Source organism: Solanum verrucosum, unplaced genomic scaffold (assembly GCF_900185275.1).
Source record: "Solanum verrucosum unplaced genomic scaffold, falcon-dt-bn FXZP01000123.1, whole genome shotgun sequence".
NCBI classification, from domain to species: Eukaryota; Viridiplantae; Streptophyta; class Magnoliopsida; order Solanales; family Solanaceae; genus Solanum; species Solanum verrucosum.
In genome coordinates this window covers 1,151,892-1,172,221 of record NW_026020312.1, presented here as the reverse complement: position 1 = coordinate 1,172,221, position 20,330 = coordinate 1,151,892, and positions in this window count along the sequence as shown.

Below are 20,330 nucleotides of genomic sequence, written 5' to 3'. Positions count from 1 at the left end.
CATAAATAATCACATTCATAGGAGGAACTATATTCTCCAAACTAACCATGCTCAACATATTCTCATGGAGCTCATATGCAATTTTATCTCTAAAAGCATTCATTTCAAGGAGGAATCTTTCAACTCCCAAAATTAAGGCATGCTCATAATTCATTTCATGAAGTCTATATGCAACTATACTCAATGCACTACAACATGAGGAAAACAATGCATATAAGTCATTTCTAACAAGATCTAAGCATTTTCATGAACATGCATATTAGGAAATCATGGCAACATATAAATACACAATAACCTTGCTAAATAGGCACACTATCTCCCCCTTGGGAGTAAGCCTACACAAACTCTTCCAAACATTATTCATGCTAAGGACAACTTCAAAGTCCAACATAACAAGTCACAAAAGACAAGAAAATCCAGAATTTTACTAAAGCATAAAACACATACCAGAAGGGACATGAGGAGATCACTCTCTATCTTCTCTAGATTGGACCGCATAAAACCTATTCTTCTTTTGAGCACCATCATCCGAACCACTAGAGGCAACTTTCTTATCCTCCCTTCCCTTAGCCTTAAGAACTGGACAATCTCTTATTTTGTGTCCATCTTTACCACACCCATAGCAACCATCCATGCCTGCTAAGGACTTACCATAATGACTCATCCAACACTTAGGGCAAGTAGATTTGGGAAATGGAGAGCCACTACCCTTCTCTTGGTCAAACATAAGGGTGTTGGAAGAATCTTGATCGGAATACTTTTGTTTAGTCCTAGCCCTATCTTCTCCATCAGACTTAGCATTAGAAAAGTTCACATCATTGGTTCTAGCCCTCTTTACCCCCTTATTCATTTTCTTGAGCTTTTTCTCCTCAATTTGTTCGGCATAAACCATAAGACTTGAAATATTCATACTAGGGATAAGCATTGCCGAACGACACTCATTCTCTACCAAGTCAGACACTCCCATCACAAACTTATTCATTCTAGTCCTTGAGTCCGCCACTAGAGTTGGAGCATACTTGGATAGTTGGGTGAACTTAAGAGCAATTCCTTCACACTCATACCTCCTTCACAAAGGTTAATAAATTCTTGCATCTTTCATTCCCTCAACTGTAGGGCAAAGAACCTATCAAGGAATGCTTCCTTGAACCCTTCCCACTCTATTGGGCCCGCTTCTACCAGCCTATTATCTTTCCATTGTTCATACCAAATTTGTGTTATATCCCTCAATTGATAAGCGACTAGCTCCACTTTCTCTACCGTAGTAAATCTCATGATATCAAGCATCTTATGCACCTCATCTATGAAACCTTGAGGATCTTCCTCCACCTTTGATCCATAAAACTCCGGAGGGTTCATCCTAAAAAACTCTCACCCTCAAAGCAACTAAATTCACATTTGGATTAGCCCAAGCAACTACTTCCCTATTCGCTTGGGTCGTCAAGGATTGAGTCAATATTTGGAAAGCCGGCCTTATTTCAACATTTGTCATAGCCCTCACATCAATAGGAACCTGAGGAGTAGCTTGTGGTGGAACTTGGAGAGGAACCTTTTGCTCCTCATCACCTTCCTCAAATTTCCTAGCATTAGACCTTGTATTAGCCATACCCTGAAAAACAAGGGGCACAAATTAGAAAAAGGGCCTACTAAAGCCAAACTCTATGGCACGACTAAGAGAATGAAGAAGTGGGGTTTCCTAAAACATCCAACAGCATCCTATTCATAAATGTGGTGCGCTTCACATTTATGAAAAAGACTATACTAGATGTGGTTTGAGAAAATCCTAGAACCATTTTAAACCCTGCGCTATAATTACTGAGTTTGTCACAACCAAGGGTATACCCTAGGTGTAACACGGCGTACTTGACCCAGAAGGGGTCTCATAAAAGCCCTTAGAATAATCATAACATAAGATAATAGAAAAGTATAGAAAATTTAAAACTTCATTTAAACCATACAATCGAAAATATTTTTATAAAGAAAGCGGAAGTCTTTACTACACCTTTGTCTCAAACCATCTATAAAACTCTTGAATAAAAGCCTTGGGACGCAGCCCATACAAAGTCTAAAACATAAGAAAATGACATAAAGGTAAATAAGGGATGTCGTCCTCGAAGCTATGAGGACTCGGCAAGTCTTCAACTCTTCCTTCTTCTTAGAAACCTAGACTCCAAAGGGACTCAATCTCCAAAATCCTACATTTGATTAGAATGTAGGAAATATGCGTTAGTACAAAAACTCTTTACTTGTTATGCCTTCTTTAACACTCATCTCTTATGGAAGGATGTCATTGACAATCAATCCATGCTCAATTGATTTTATCACTTTCATCTATCAAGCACTTATAGGGTAGGTTAGGTGAGTATAGGCCTTTCACCACAATCCAACCTATTAGACTTATATTCTCTTTTTGACTTTACTCTAAAACACTCTATATCAATAGTTAATCACATAAGCTTCATCCTAAACCCCTAGCTATCATGATCAAAAACTTTACTCTCAAGGTTTGTTTCTTAATCTCTTATTTATACCTAGATTTAAAGGTATTTTGATCACATCTTGCATTACTAGGTGATTCTAGTCACAATTGATCATAAAGGTTCAAATTCAACTTTACATGTCAAGATCAATCATATTAGATAAGGTCTAGTTCAATTTATGATTATATGTTCCTAACTTTGAACAATTACAACACATGACATGGATTTAGGAAGATCACTCATTAACCTTCAATTTCACCTCTAATGGCATAAACCCACATAAATCACATTCCTAAATTTAGACTAGGGTTTACCATTGAAATCACATAAATTCATCATAATATCACTAAACAAAGCTAAATCAACCATAATTAGGCATTATCCACTAGATTGGAATCATACCCAAACCCTACCCACAATGTAAGAAGAACCCTAGCTGGATATGGGTTTTTGATCCACAATTGAGGGATTACTAAGGTGGGTCTCTATGGGTGGAAAAACCCATAGATGAAAATATAAACATACCTTTAATCAAAGCCCTAACATAAGCTTTCAATAATGGAGGTTGTTCTTGGTCGAACCTTCAAGCTCTATCTTCTTCTTCTTCTTCTTCTTGGGTTTTCTAGAAAGAGAAATATTGAGAGAAGACTAATTTTGGGGGTTTGATTTGGGTCTTGTGAAAAGTGACTTAAAATGGGAGGCTAATGACCTAAAATACTTATATAGGTGAATAATACTAATATAAAATGACCCCAACTTAAAACTAATTAAAAAGGATTTTATTAATTTAACCCTCACTTGGCAGTCCCTTGCTAGGGACTATGGCCACTTTGATGGCTCGTCTAGTGTGCCACGGCCTATGGTGGTGCCCATTGTCCCTTTACCAGTAGCCTTCCCAACTTGTCATGCCTCTATGATGCTAAAGCAGGACAACGATACCTCTCACGATCCATGGTCGAGACCACGAGTCGTGGTGATGGTCGTGGTCTTGGGGCAGTAGCCTTGACTCAAGGCTTGACTTCCCACAAGACTAAGGGGTCTTCACGGACACCTTCATGGATTGTGGTCAAGACCACTGGTCGTGAACCCTGGGCAGTGCATGGCCAAGGTTGGGCAGCCTTGGCCTTTGGCGTAGGCTTTGCCCCCTTGACATGGAACTTTCCCTTGCCTTCCTCACCCAAACCTTAGGTGGTCTTCTAAACTACAGGGTCTAATACGTACCTTGACGTTGAACCACTAAACTTCTCATTCTAAGTACAGAAAGTCTCATCTACGACTCTATTCCTCATACATCAAACTCTAGAACCCGAGTTTGTGGCTACTAGTTAGGTCTACTAGTTTCCGGGGTATTATAGTTAAACATAAACCTGACAGTTCTGTTGATAGGTACAAGGCTCGTTTGGTTGCCAAGGCATTTACAAAGCACCCTAGACTTGATTATCATTCCACTTTCAGTCCAGTAGTCAAGCCTACTATTGTGCGTCTTGTCCTAACTATTGCCACTCAACTTGACTGGCATGTCGATCAGTTGGCTGTTAACAATGCCTTTTTGCAGGGTCGTCCTACTGAAGTAGTTTACATGCGACAACCACCGGGATTTGGAAACTCTGGGTGTCCTACCCATGTTTGTCATCTTCAGAAGGCAATTTATGGTCTTAAATAGGCTCCTCATTGATTTAACATTTCAAGAATACCTCATCTAATTCTAGGTGTTCAACGATCGTAAATCAGTATAAAACCCAACTAAATGAGTTGGGGTCAAATCCCACAGGGAGCGCTACGTGTTTCAGATTCAATTAGGAAGTATAAATGCGGTCAAATCAGTCATAGGAATAAAAATTATCGAATAAAGACATCATTCAAATCAAGAGGTGACATGAATGTCAAATGGGGGTTTTGGTTTTGGTTTTGATTAACAACTACAAACAGTACGAAATAACAATAATGAGACGGGTTTTTGGGATGTTATCGATTATAGGCTAATATAGACATATGGGTAATTTCAACTATAAGTAAATAGCTAGATATTAGTGACTATAAGGGAGGTAATTTTCTCTCGAACAATTACCCTGAATCAAGTGATTTCTCTCGAACAATCATCCAAATTAAGAGCAACCCACACCTTAATCCATTCACTCTCTCGAGCTAAATGATTGGGATTGGGTTTAGGATTTACTCTCTCGAGTTGAACCCAGGTCAACCCAATACCCACAAAACATCAATCAAAAACCTTAGTTCTAAAACCTCTCTCTCGAGCAAGCCAAGAACACAAACATTGAACTACACTTGAAACTATAATTCTTAAGTTGAACCAAAATCAATGATTGAACTCACTTTTAAATAACATTTAAACTAACAATTAGCAATACCCATAAGCTAAATCAACCCATAATCACATAATCACACCTAAAGAATTGGGGTTTTAGCTAGACATTATAAAAAGGTAAAAACCGTTATCAAATTGATTGTCCATCAACTAGGTAAGAGTGATTTCATCTTTACAATGCTTCAAATTGATGAACTTCAAAGACCCACTTCCAATCTTTCAAAAGTGAATTTCTTCAATCCCTCAAAGTTAAGGAAAACTAGAGAAAAACTGTCCCCAGATGCTAAAAACTTAATAATAAATTGTTCTAAAGATTATTTGATACTAAACTAAATGTAGAAAGAGGACGTCTCTGTCCCTTCACCTGACAACTACTTCTAGGTAGAAATCCCCGCTTTCATTGAGGGAAACTTATTGAAGTTTGAAATCTACTTTAAACGATCCTATTTGGTCAAATACATAGCGACAAACTCCTATCTTCCTTTCATTACGGTATTTCTGAACAAGTTCCTGGATAAGAAGACTAAAGGTTTTCTTCTTGATGAGACAACCTGGAACAAGAACCAAACCTGACAGCGAGAGGAGAGGAGAGACCATTTTCATGAGAGAGGGACGAGCAAGTGAAAGATTGGGAAAAAACAGGTAGGCCTTCTGAGCGGTCATTTAGGGGCCTTGTTAGCAACCCATCATTCTTCCCTAAGCTGTTAGAGTCTAATCGAAGCGAGCAAGAGATAGAGGAATCCTCGCTCATAGATGTGAATTGAAAAAGCAAGCTCGAATTCTTTTTAATTAGGCTCTATAGTCTGGTCTGTGTCCTTGGTAAGGTCTGATTGTTATCTGTAAGTCTTGTTTTGACCGCGGGAAGGTGAACTTTGAAAAAGTGCTTATTTGGTTGGGAAGAATAGGACTTTTGACTCCAAGCCTATCCTACCCAAAATTTTCAGCTATTGATGTAGCCTTTTGTCGATACTACTAGTCTTCTCGCTACCTACTAGAAAAATCCCATCAAGATAGATTGAAAAAATATATTTATAGTTGCCAAAAATAAGCTACAAAAGTCCCTTCGACAAAGTAAGTCGGGCTCGCTGATCCACTCGGAGAGCCGCCCTTTGGTCTGTTACACCACCCTTTCACCTTGACATTCAACATCCTCAAGGTCTGTAACTTTGGGCGATCTATCTTGGCATCGCGGATTCATTCGGGGATCCGCCGACTTCTCCTTTTCGTCGTCGACTTGGTTCTTTCCTTCATAACTTGGCACACTAGAACTTTAGTAGATCATCTGAGCCACTAGGCGACACGCCGAGTGCTCTTGGAGATCCTTAGACTCACCCTTCTTCACTTCTTCAGCCTGTTTTGTTCCTTTTTGCCTTTTAGTGTCCTTGCTTTGTTCCTCAATTCATATTCCTGAAAATCAAGGATTTAACATTAGTTATTGGCACAAGATAAGCATTTGAGGACACTAAATCTATACAAACAAAGCCCTAAATGAGTCCAAATCCAGGACTCATCACTCATGCTTGGTTTACAGAACTAAAAAATTATCTCCTTACTTTGGGTTTTGTTAAGTCGCATTCTGATTCCTCACTGTTCATTATGCATAAAGCTAGGTTCACTGCGTATATTTCAGTTTATGTGGATGATAGCTTAGTGACTGGTAATCACCAATGAGGTGTTCATTATATCATTGAGGCTTTTTCTCAACATTTTTTACTAAAGGACTTAGGACCTCTTTATTACTTTCTTGGTATTAAGGTCATTCGTTCTTCTGTTGGTCTTTTGCTCTTTCAAGAAAAGTACACTATGGATATTTTACATGAGGTAGCTATGGATAACTGCAGAGGTGTTTCCCCACCTATGGCATCTACTATAGTTTTTTATCCATCGCCTGATGATCATCTAATTGATAGTTCCTTATATTGATGCATTATTGGTAAACTTCATTACCTTTCTTTCACGCGTCCGAACATAGCTTTTGCTGTCAGCAAGTTGTCACAAGCTATGCATCAACTATTTATGTCTCATTGGGTTACTCTTACACTACTTCTCCGCTATTTCCATTTAACTTCCTCTTTTGGTGTGCTCATTGCCAATGCAACTGATCGTAGGTTTCTCGCGTACTCTGATTCAGACTGGGCAAGGGATCCTCATGATCACACATCGACCACTGGTTAGGTTATCTATCTTGGTAGTTCCACTATTTTATGGTCTTCAAAGAAGTAGCATTTAATTTCTCATTCTTCTACAGAGGCATAATTTCGGGCAGTTGCTGAACTAACTAGCTCACCCATCTTATTCAATAGCTTCAGCTTCCTCTAGCTGTTGTTCCAAGTGTTCTCTATGACAATATCAACACTACTTATATTTGTCCAAATCTTGTTTTCCATGGCCGCATGAAGCCTGTGGCCATTGACATCCATTTTGTCCGTGAGCAGGTTGAGCACAAACAACTGGAAGTTGCCCATTTACATGTTGCTGATCACGTTGCAGATCTTCTTACAAAGCATCTTCCGTGTGAACTTTTTGGTAACTATTTCTCCAAGTTGGGCATAGTAAAGCTCGACGCCAACTTGCGGGGGCCTGATAACGGCTAGAATCTAAGACTCTTTTTACCTGTAGGACTCTTCTTACTTGTAGGACTCTTTTTTTTATTTATCAACCCTTTTTATCTTTAGAAGTGTAATTACATATGTTTCTATAAGTGGTTATTTTATTTCCAGCCTTGAATGTAATACAATGGCTATATAAGGGCCAACACAGTAATCAATACAAACAAGTTAATCTGCGTCCTGTTCTTCTCTTTCTCCTTAGTGATTACCAACAACTCCCAACTACCCCTAAGAATTGGAGAGAATATTTACTCCTTCCAATTATATGTGTAATTACCCATGTGAATTATATGTATAGTTACCCCTGCCAATTACACCAATTACATGCTGACGAAGTAATTGCATGACCAACCAAGCAAGTCAGACATTGCAATTGCACCCAATTACACCAAATTCAATTACATGAATGACTTTCAAACAGACAGACCCTTAGTGATAACGGATTTTTATTTTAGTGACAATATTTATTTTTGCAAGAATATTTAGTATTAATTTAGTTAATGCATTATAGGTGCGTCTTTCAAGGAGGCATTTCCTCTAAGGCTTGAGACATTTTATCCATTAGTAAAATAAGAGAAACTCCATTATATTCTCTGCAACCTGGTTGGCACAAAAGAAAAACATGGTAGTCATGGCCAAGTGTAACTAATGGATGGGTTGATTGGGTTGATAAGCTGGAGAAGGTAAAAGGGGATACATGGAGAACTGATTGTATATAAGATGCCATCGAGTTATCTAAAATCGACATCACTGAAATTCTCCTAAGGCTTCAGGTGAAACACCTCTTAAAATTCAAGTGTGTTACAAAATTCTGGCTTGGTTTATTCTGTAGCCCTGAATTTGTCAAGATCTATCTCCGTAGATCTACTTATGACAAGACCTTCCATAGGCTTATGCTGACGTTTGATTCACCTGAAAATAATCTTAAGGATTGTTTTGTTAATTCTTTATTTTATGTCCATGTTACTAAGGCAATTGACGTGGATTATCTTCCAAAAATATCCTATGAATCTATTATGTTTCTCGGTTCTGTCAATGGGTTGACATGTGTTTCCATTGAGGAAAAAGATGTGTTTCTCTGGAATTCGTCAATTAGGAAGCTCAAGAAATAGCCTAGTTCTGGAATCGATTCCTTTTACATGTATGATTTTGGATACGATGAGCTTCATGATGATTATAAGGTAGTGGCAATCACAAGAATTGTGGGTGATGACAATTCAGGCTATAATGTGGGCAAAATATGTAGTCTAAATAGTAAATCTTTGAAACGTTTTGATGACATACGAAGTACGATTCAAATTTATAAATTAGGTATGCTTGTGAATGGGAAGCTTCATTGGACTATTACTAATAAGCTTTCTATTAATTATTATGATTGGGTCATCCTTGTTGTTGACTTGGTTGATGGGAGATGGAAAGAAATAGAGAACCCATTACGGAGAAGGAACGTTTTATTCTATTCTCTAACTTGGTGCATTAGGAAATGAACTTTCTATTATTTGTCAATCTACTATGAGTCAGGTGTCACGTATGGGTTATGAAGGAGTACGGAGTTAAGGAATCTTGGACAAAGATGTTTAACATTAGCAATGGGGTGTATTATTTATTTGGTCCGTCCTTTTGCATGTCAAGTGAAGGTGAATTTTTGTTTGAGAACACATCATTCTTAATGATTTACAATCCACATGATGACTCAAAGAGATTTCCAAGAAAGTCAAATTATGATCACCTTGAAGAGGCACAACTCTACATTGAAAGCGTTGTTTGCCCCTTTTGCGAAACGTACTAGGAATGCAACAACATCAGAGTACGTGACATCTGATCTCAGTTAGTGTGTTGGAACGTAACACCCGATCAATTCAACAAGCCACAATCACAATCACAATGTACATTCTCATAGTCATATAATAAAGTGTTGATTCATAGCATACAATCATTCGTTCATATTCATTCACATTTAATGTGATCAATAGTGCAACATTCACATACATACGTGCATTACAATGAAGCAAATACTAACATACATCACACAAGCATGAAATCAAACCATCACCTACCTCGACAATAAGCTTGAATCCTTCTAAGAAACATGATTCTTCCCTTTCCGAATTCTTTGCGCTTGTTCTAAGTCTACAAACAACAAATTAATGCAAGAATCAATAAACGAGACCTAATTACCGGGATTACAATTGAAATTATCAACCTTAGGCCAAACCCAAGATCCCAATACCCAACTTAGGGCTTTTCCACCATTAGTTTTCAGGTCAAAACCCTCCCCATTGATAATTACCCATAAATCTAAGTTCTACAGATCGAAAAATGGATTAAGGGAGTAAAATCCTTACCTTTAGCACCAAAAATAGTGGAAAACTGTCAAGAAATTCCTGGGGTCGTCTCCTAGCTCTCAAGAATGAAACTTACAGAAAAAAAAATTTTTGGGGTTTAATTTCAACTTAATTCACGATTGGCTCGTCGTAGCGGGACCCAACCCGCCACAAAGGTCCCGCCCTGGCGGGAATCATCCCTCCCTAGCGGGATTCATCCCTCCCTGACAACTTTCACGGAAACAGAGAGTCAAAAGTTGAGTTTCAAACCCCTATTTCACAACACACCTTCAACCCATGACACTCAGAAACTACTCGTTCACACTAAGATCAGTTTCAGGAGTTTTACTCGCCCGAATTTGATTCCGTAAAGTTGTATGAGTTCCTTAACGTCTTTGTTATCTACTCATGTGATAAAAATTATAATTAGATCTCTCATTCATTACCATATCTCCTAGACCTCTCATGACTCCGATTTCATCCAAATCTAGACTAGGCTAGGAATTTTTGAGTTATTATGAAAAAGTTTTTCGACCCAAAATTTTTGTGATGACTGTCATTACAGAGTTTCACCAAAGTCCAATATAACTTCTCATGTTATCACATTCTAACTTTTACAAGTGACCACTCTTATATACTTTTTTTTAAAAATTATCACAAAATTAACCAAACTGTACCGATATTCAAAGGAAGGAGAAACTTGCTCAACCCTTTGTTACAACAATCTCAAGATACTACATATAGCAGATATTCAAGGGAAGGAGAATCTTTTTTCAACTTTTATCACAGCGACAACATAGGTAATACTAAATTCAGCAAACATGAAGAATAGGGAAGCATCATCTTGATTCGTGCAGTCGATAGAGGATGGAGTAATTGCTCTTCAACATCAGCTTTCCACCTCCTAAAATATCAAAAGTACATAACAGTTAACAAAGCACCTAAGTGTTATTTCACATGATGACTAGTAAAACCAATTTAGATGTGAGCAACAAGGAAAATCAACAAAACCAATTAGTACCCAAGTTGCTCGCACTGGGCTGGAAGTGTTCGATAAGGATAAGGATCTAGAAGTCAGATCCTTCGTGATCTAAATTTTAAGATTCGAGGGTACGAATCCAAGTATCAACATGGGTGCCAATACAAAATGAAATAACCAAAAATTCATATTGGTACAAATTTTATAAAATTACTCATTAAACAAAACAATTGACAAATAAAAAGGTGATGGTCCAGACTAATAACAATTAACATACCTAGCGATATTGATTTGTGATTATGCGAGAGAGCTGCTCTGTTAAGCCATCCAATGATGGGCGAGTTACCTCATCTACTCACACTGCTATGTCAAAGTATTATTAGTGTTGGAATAATAATACTTCATACTATACCAGTATCGCATAATCCCAAACGAACCTTCTATTTACGGCAAGGCTTGAAGTTTTGATTTGTCCCAATCATCTTATTCCTCCCACATGGGTTACAAGCTCACGCTACTAAGCTCAGCGATATACAATGTTTGTTGAGTTCTTATAAATGTTTGTATTCGTCTTCTACCACCGATGTGGGAAAAAGACGCACTAAATTCTACATTGAATGCTTTAGCATGTGCAATGATATGCCTAGCAAGTCAAAATCGTATCTATCTATATCTATATCTATAAATATTTCTATATCTTTATTTATATTCTATATTACCTTAAAAGAATGAACTCCTAACTTGAATGTTAAATTACTATAATATCCCTAACTTAGATTGTGACTTTTTCGATGAGTTGTGACTTTTCCTATAAGTTGTGACTTTTTTCAGAAGATTGTGATTTTTCGATGAGTTGTGATTTTTCGATGAGTTGTGACTTTTCCAAAGAGTTGCGACTTTTCTAAAGAGTTGTGACTTTCCAAAGTATTGTGACTTCTCGGAAAGGTCATGATTTTTCAGATAAGACACAAAAACATTTGTTCATACTACCCTTTGTTGACTATAAATAGAGGGACCTCTCATTTTCCAACCACAATTTTTTCTAATCTTCTATTCTTCTTCTTCATGAATTTTAATTTTTTTGTGTGTAATTTATTGTCGTTGAGTGAGTTCGAAGCGGAATATGAAGTACCACTATTCTGATGAGGTATGCCGTTCTATCCTAAGAGGGTATATTTCATAACCTTGAGTAGTTGACAAAAATAATATAATTTTGATGATATAATAATTATTTTTTTGCATAATATATATACACATTAGTATGTGATGTTCAAATAAATGAAGTTAACATAATGTAGTCTAAATTCATTTATTTTGGTAACAATTTCTCTTGTGATGTAGATATATGCTTCTGAGTATCTTTTTCCAAAATTTAGAGAATTGTCACGATTTATTTTTGATTCTCAAGACAAATAATGTCTTTATTTATCAATGTTACTTATGTGATTTAGACTCCTAGGAAGTTTGCTTTAAAATAGTTATTACTGTATAAACATTGCCCGTTTGTTTACTATTTAATATCATCATATATCATATATTTATATAAAAGAGAACCCTAGGCCCGCCTACGTGGCACCACCACAAGTCAGGATTCCCTTTTAAATTTATTTATTTCCAAAACTAGCCTTCCCCTTTCATGAAAAATTGTGACATTTATGAAAACTTGTGACTTTTATGAAAAGTTGCGACTTTAATGAAGAGTTGCGGTTTTTATGAAAAGTTGTGACTTTTATGAAACGTTGCGACTTTTATGAAAGGTTGTGACTTTCTAAAGGGTTGCAACTTTTCCAAATAGTTGTAACCTTTCCGATAAGGCACAATAGACATTTGTTCACACTACCCTTTGTTGCCTATAAATAGAGCAATTTCTACTCATTTTAAAACAACAAAAAATTTGAACCTCCTCTTCGTCTTCTTCACAATTAAATTAAATATTCGTGTACTTTGCTCTAGTTGAGTGACTCACCGACACCATTGCTTATGTTACAGATCTTGGTATGTTTTTTTACAGTTATTAATTTATTCTTATGTTATTAAGGATAAATGATAAAATGTTACAATTTTCATTTTCATTATTAATGTTTGTTACTACGTAATCTTGTATGTAAGATATTATATTGTTTTAGTTGTAATGACAGATATGTTTTAAGTATTATTTTATAAACTCCATGATATTGAATTCCCGCGCGAAGCGTGGGTAATTTTACTAGTTTCTTAATATTTTAGTATTTTGGACAAAGAAAAGTTCATATGACTTGTAATAACGCCAATTGATGTTTGTATTAGTCTAATTCTTATTATTTATTTAGTAGCTAATTTTATGAGATATATATTTTCGTTAATGCAAATATATATTTATATTTTGGTAGGTATTTGTATTTAAATCAAAGTATTATATATGTCACAAATGTATTATCAAGTTAACGAGATCTTCTAACTTGAAAATATATTATTTTAAAATGTTCCGAGTTCTTATTTTTTGTAAAAAAAAAAAATCTCAACAAATGTGAAAAGATGTGAATATATAAAATGTAATTGTTCTCTTCACATGTTCATACGACATCTAAACAATTTAACATATAATACACATGCAAAGCACATCGGGTAAGATGACAAGAAAAATGCAAAACAAATATCGTATATAAGGTAATATTAGTGAGATAAGACTAATTACATGATTGAACCTCATCACATTGAAATAAATATATACATAATTGCATTTAACTAATAAAGTTTTTCATATTCAAATCTCCTCTATACTGTCATGAAATTTAGATATGAGCTCCTCTCGATGCTTTGATTACATATTATCCACTCAAAACGATTCACGTTTGTGGGAGGTTGAATTTCAAATTTGAGCTTCGAAGCTCTTTAATGAAAGATTTTAATAGACATCCAACTCAAATATCTCCTAAACAATCCTAAAATTTTCACATTAGTTACTCTCGATGTTTTGATTATATATTATCCATTCGAAATGATTCACGTTTGGTGTAGGTCGAATTTTAAATTTGAGCTTCGAAGCTCTTTAATGGCGGATTATAACGGACATCCAATTCAAATCTCGTCTAAACTTGTCTTGAAATTTCTATATGAGCTACTCTCAATATTTTCAATTCTTTTGATATATTACTTAGTCGAAAAAATTTACGACATTTGCAACAAGTCAAATTTTAACATTTCAGCTTTCTAGTACTTCCAAATGAAGCAACAATAAGGTAAAGATTTAAGTATAGACACATACATGATTAGTTAATGACCAAATAGATAATTAGCTGAAACTTGGGCTATTTTTACTAAATATAAGAAGAAACAACTAGAATTCAAGGCCCAAAATGTTATTGTCCCCCCTTTTTTGGTCTTCATTTGTGGAAAAATAGTTGCCTCCACAGTAGAACTCCAAGACGGCTTTTGAGAAAGATGAAGTCTTCAAAGGCAAAATCATTTCCTATTCAATATGTACTCTGCCATCAGAACTTATCGTTGAAATCCAGTTTAAGGATTCTAGCGAAATCCCTTTGGATATTCAGTAATGTATCGAAATCTTGGTTTTCTTTAATATCGAGCCCAGAATATATCAAGAATCATCTTAAGAAATACCAGATCTTAGTTGATAACAAAGATAACACACGACATAGCCTTGTGTTGACCTATAGGCACCTCCCTATTAAGGCATATCAATACTTTCTTAATAACTACTCTGTTAGTTTGTAATTAGTGACTCTGTGATTGTGGATTATAACTTGGATTATCTAATGAATGACGCAGAAAAACAAGCCAACTATTGAGCTCAGTGATATACAATGTTTGTTGAGTTCTTATTAAATGTTTGTATTCGTCTTCTGCCAACGGTGTGGGACAAGACACACTAAATCCTACATCGTATCTTTTAGCATATATAGCTATTAAATAAATAATAAGAATTAGAATAATAAAAACTTCAATTGGCGTTATTACAAGTCATATGATGATATTAAATAGTAAACAAAAGGGCAATGTTTATATAGTAATAACTATTTTGAAGCAAACTTCATGGGAGTCTAAATCACATAAGTAACATTGATAAATAAAGTCATTCTTTTGTCTTGAGAATAAAAAACAAATCGTGACATTTCTCTAAATTTTTGAAAAAGATATTCAAAAGTATACGAAAATAGATGAATTTAGACTACATCATGTTAACTTCATAGATTGGAACATTACATACTAATGTGTATATATATTATGCAAAAAAATAATTATTATATCGTCAAAATGATATTATTTTTCTCATGTACTCGAGGTTATGAAATATACCCTCTTAGGATAGAACGACTTACCTCATCTAGTGGTACATCATATTCCGCTAAACTTCAAACTCACTCAACGACATTAAATTACACAAAAAAAAATTAAAATGCAAGAAGAAGAAGAGTAGAAGATTAGAAAAAATTGTGGTTGGAAAATGAGAGGAAGTTCCTCTATTTATAGTCAACAAAGGGTAGTACGAACAAATATTTTTGTGTCTTATCTGAAAAATCATGACCTTTCCGAGAAGTCACAATACTTTGGAAAGTCACAACTCTTTGGAAAAGTACAACTTATTGAAAAAGTCACAACTCATCGAAAAATCACAATCTTTTGAAAAAAGTCACCAACTTATAGGAAAAGTCACAGCTCATAAAAAAAATCACAACCTAAGTTAGGGATAATATAGTAATTTAACATTCAAGTTAGGAGTTAATGCTTTTAAGGTAATATAGATAGATATAGATATAACCGTTTATATGAATGTATATCTCTAAGACAAAGTTACATGTCATATATAGATGTTATACGCTATTTATATTATATGAAATGCATTACATACACATGCGGCTATTTTAGTTGAAAAGAATTTTGGCCAAAGAAGTATGTTACGATTATGTTGTATCAATTTCTTAAAAAAGGGCTTCTTCTGTTAATTCATTGATTGCCTCCATAATTCCAGTTCCAATGTCGTTTGATGCCTTTGCGACTAAATATTTTATAAATTAGGTAAGCTACCCGTGCTTCGTGCAGTTATTGAATATTCAATTCACAACGTACAAATTTTTATTGTTAATAAAGATTAAAAATTTTCCGTGTTAGAGACAGTGACAATGAAATAAAGATTCTGAACAAAGCAATGTGACTCTATGCAGTAACAAAAAGAAACTCGTGTATTGTATGGTGCTTTTCAACTTAGAGGCTCATGTAAGACATAATTGTCGTCAAATCGGGATATTTACACCAATTATTAATAGTCAAAAATACATCTAACTATTCCAGTCTTTTGAATTTCATACCTGAACTATCACTCAATAATTTGTTTTCATCAAATAATTACTTGGCTTCCTTTGTTAAATTAGACAGTAACTATTTAAAAACTAATAAGATTGAGTGGAAACTCATATTTAGAGATAGATGTTTTTGGATTGGATATGAAACGGTCGATTTGAATTTTTTTGATTTTTGGATTCAAGAAATTAAAATCCATATATGTTCAGATTGGATTGATTTTATAAGTTTGATTTTAAATCTATCAGTATGATGAGTTTCTTCTTCTTGTAAAGTGTATCAACTACTCTTGTTCTTTTGTTTCACTGTTCAGTATGAAGTATATCAGTTAGAGATAATTGATAGTTAAAGGATTACAACTTAGTTATTGTAATGAGTCTTGCAATAGAGTGAAAGGGATTAAGATTTTAATCCAAATATTACTGTAGTCTGTAATCAAATCATTGCTTGATTGCTTAGTGAAGTTGTTGTGAAACCCTATGAGGTAGGTCGTCAAGGAGGTTTCCACGTAAATATATCGTGTATATTGTGTAATGTTCTTTACTTACTTTCTTGTAGTCCAATATCATTTGTTGTTAGTACTTCTCATTCAAGGACTTGGTCCATTCACTCGTGGTGGGTTTACACTATCCATCACTTGCCTAAAATCGCTTACGCCAAATTTTTAGAATAGCACAATAGATAGCATGATGATTATAGAGTCACACTTGAAATTCATTAAACAATGGTGGATTTCATCTTTCCCTCAGTGAAACACAACCGTTGCACCTAAAGATTTTAACATTCCATATTCAAAATATAGAACAAAATATTTATGAGCAGTAATCGTACAAATTCACGTCCAACATATTATGCTGCCAAATATGGATAACGAGTAATCCATTCGTGTTGTCATAAAATTAAGTAGGGCCGAGTGTCAGAGTAATAATCCTCCTAAAGAACATAACTTTACTCAGGTAAAAGATATTTTTCATATAAATTCAAGCTCGACGTCAAAAGCATTTAGTTCAAATCACCCCGGTACTCTGCAGTGCTACATCTGCTCCTCTGTATAAACAAACCCCTGTTGTTGGGCAGCCGTCTTTGTTTTCACAGTTATAGAAACCTATTTCTCATATGAGCTGATCAGGTTAGATTCATGATTTTTTTAAATTCTTCTATTAGTGTGAAAAGATTAATCTAATGGCCAATTGCACATTGTTTAAAACTCGGTGTATAATACCAAAGATTTGTCAACAGGGAAGTTCAAACATATGACGTGGGCCTAACCCTCAACATATCACAAGCGAACTCTTACCACTTGATTAAAGCACACAGTTTCTGAAACAGTTTGCATATAATAATAGCTTATGAATCCAGTACATATAAGGTAAAACGACTAACAAAATCCTAAAGTAATAAGGTCTAAAAATGTCGTTTACGTTTACAATTTCCGTAACTGAAATAACAAGTATAATTAAATCACCTTGAGGAAAATAGACATAGTGAAAATCTTACTAGTTACTATTTGTTACTTGATTGTCCTGATCTGAGGTTTTTTCGCCTGTATTTTTTTTGCATCACTAGTTTGGTCCTCCGATGGAAAAGGAGAAACAAGGCTTTCAAGGTATATTTCCACATTATCTCGATAAGAATCATCCTTTGGATTGTATATCTTGAAACTTTGTGCAAACCTAACCAAAACTTCACCTTTATTTGACATGAAATAGGGTTTATCATGCACATATGGAGTATCATAATGATTTATGGTAAATATCTTTATACTCCTTCAAAACCCAAATTGATTATTGTTTTCTCTTGTTATAAAAAATGACAGAAATATTATTGCCCAACACTTCTAGCTGTGGAACAATATGATCTATTTCCATGTAGGAAAGCTTCTCTACGTTTCTCCATTTCTCATCAGCCAAATCAATAGAGACGATGTTCTGACTAATTTCCTTGGTATTATATCCAAGACCATAAGTAAGAGTGGCCCGAATTCTAAAATAGTTCATGTACTATGTATGGTATTATCCAAGACGATGTTCTGACTTATTATCAATAGAATATTCTTTGGTCTTTTAGTTCGGCTCGAATAAGCCTGCTGACCCATCAAATTTTAAAGTCCACGTGGATATTGACAATTCTAAAATAGTTCATGTACTATGTATGGTATTATTTAGGGTTGTTCTTCGTTATGATAAAAAATCAAACCAAACCTCAATTAGAACCAAACCGATTAAAAAACCAATATTATCACATGAAAACACCCAAAACATGCATATGGGCATGCAAGTTTAATGTTCACCACATGACGAAATACATCATCAAGTTGTAGGTGACTGTATCCTAGTCGATGTTATGTGGAGTGCTGCTTGGGATGAAATTGTAAGTAAATAATATTTGATTTTTTATTGTAAAAGACGATTTTTGTTCTATTTCTTCAATATATTGAGTCTATGATGTATCCAATTGTAGCCCTCACACAAAACAAACAATATAAAGTAGGAAGATTTTTTATGAAATTGTAAGGTTCTAATTTATGAATTTGTAAATTGAGACTTGTATGACTTGTAAGTTGTTAATATAAGTGGTATATTGTTGCAGGGGATATATGCTAATTTTACTGGAATGATGCAACGTTGCTTCAGTATTAGGAGGAACAAGTTAGAGGCACAAATGAACAAAATGATGATAGAGATTGGGGCGTTAATGACAAGGTGTAGGTGCTAATGATCATGATCGAGGTACTAATGAACAGATGGAAGAGCTAATGATCAAGATTTAAGCGCTAATGAGCAAAATGTTGTTCAAGATGGAACACTAATTAAAAGAATGATGATGAAGATGGAGGTGCACCAATGAACTGATAGAAGATGTAGTATATCAATGGGTGATGGAATAGATAATATAATTTATGGACCAACAAATTATGAAAATGCAGACATACTTTGTTACTTCTCACTTTTTAGCTTGAATTTGTGTGGGAATTGAACTATTTTATCTAGTGTGAAATAAAATTTTAAAGAATAAAAAAGTGAATTACTTTCACTTAAGACTCTTCCTCTTCGTCCTTTTAAAATAACATAGATAGATATACATAGCATATTGTGAGGATATATAATCGTGTTGAATATCATAATATTGTTCATGTTATTTCAACTTAAGTGAGAAATAGGCTTCTTAAATTTTAATGTTCACGATAAATTTAATTTACCACGCCCAATTATTAATAGTGATTATAACTATTTGTATACAATAAGTTCTCAATTTCTAATCTTTTTATTCTCATACTCAAAGATTCTAAATGTAATTCTAGTGAAAATATTTTTAATCTGTGATCTGAATATTTACACAATTATAAAATTGGATAATCATGAATCCTCTTAATCCACCACTAGATTTTTTTTACTTATTTTTTGGAATGTGAAATATAAGAGTTTCTTTTGAGCAGAAGATCAAGCAACAACTTAATTGCACGCTCATTTTTGAAGACTTTAAAGGAAAAAAAAAAAGATCAAGTAATACTGAATGAACAAGTTTAAATCTATTACCAAAAAGAAAGTGACCATTTTTTGGGAAAAGAATTATATAAAATATAACTTGAAGATGGTACAGTAAGCAAATATTTTTAGAGCACGGAGAAAAACATCAAAAACCTTGTTGTATTCTAAAATTTCTATAACTCAAACGGAATCTAAAGACTCCCATCTACACCAAAAGAGGACAAAAAAAACCACCCGTACTCCACTTTCGTCTTCTTCAGTTTAGGATTCATATTTCTAATCTAGTGTTCTTCCAGGAGAGCTCATCACTGAAATTCTCCTAAGGTTTCAGGTGAAACACCTCCTAAGATTCAAGTGTGTTTCAAAATTCTGGCTTGGTTTAATTTGTAGCCTTGAATTTGTCCGTAGATCTGCTAATGACAAGACCTTCCATAGGTTTATGTTGACGTTTGATTCACCTGAAAACAATCTTAAGAACTCTCCCATTAATTCTTTATTTTATGACCATGGTACTAAGACAATTGACGTGGATTATCTTCAAAATATATCCTATGAATCTACTAAGTTTGTGGGTTTTGTCAATGCGTTGATTTGTGTTGTATAGAGGAAAAAGATGTGTTTTCTCTGGAATTTGTCATTTAGGAAGCTGATGAAATTTCCTAGTTCTAGAACCGATTCCTTTTAAATGTATGGTTTTCGATAAGATGAGCTTAATGATGATTATAAGGTAATGGCAATCACTAGGATTATGGGTGATGACAATTCAGGCTATATTGTGGACAAATATATAGACTAATAGTAATTCTTGGAAACGTTATGGATGATA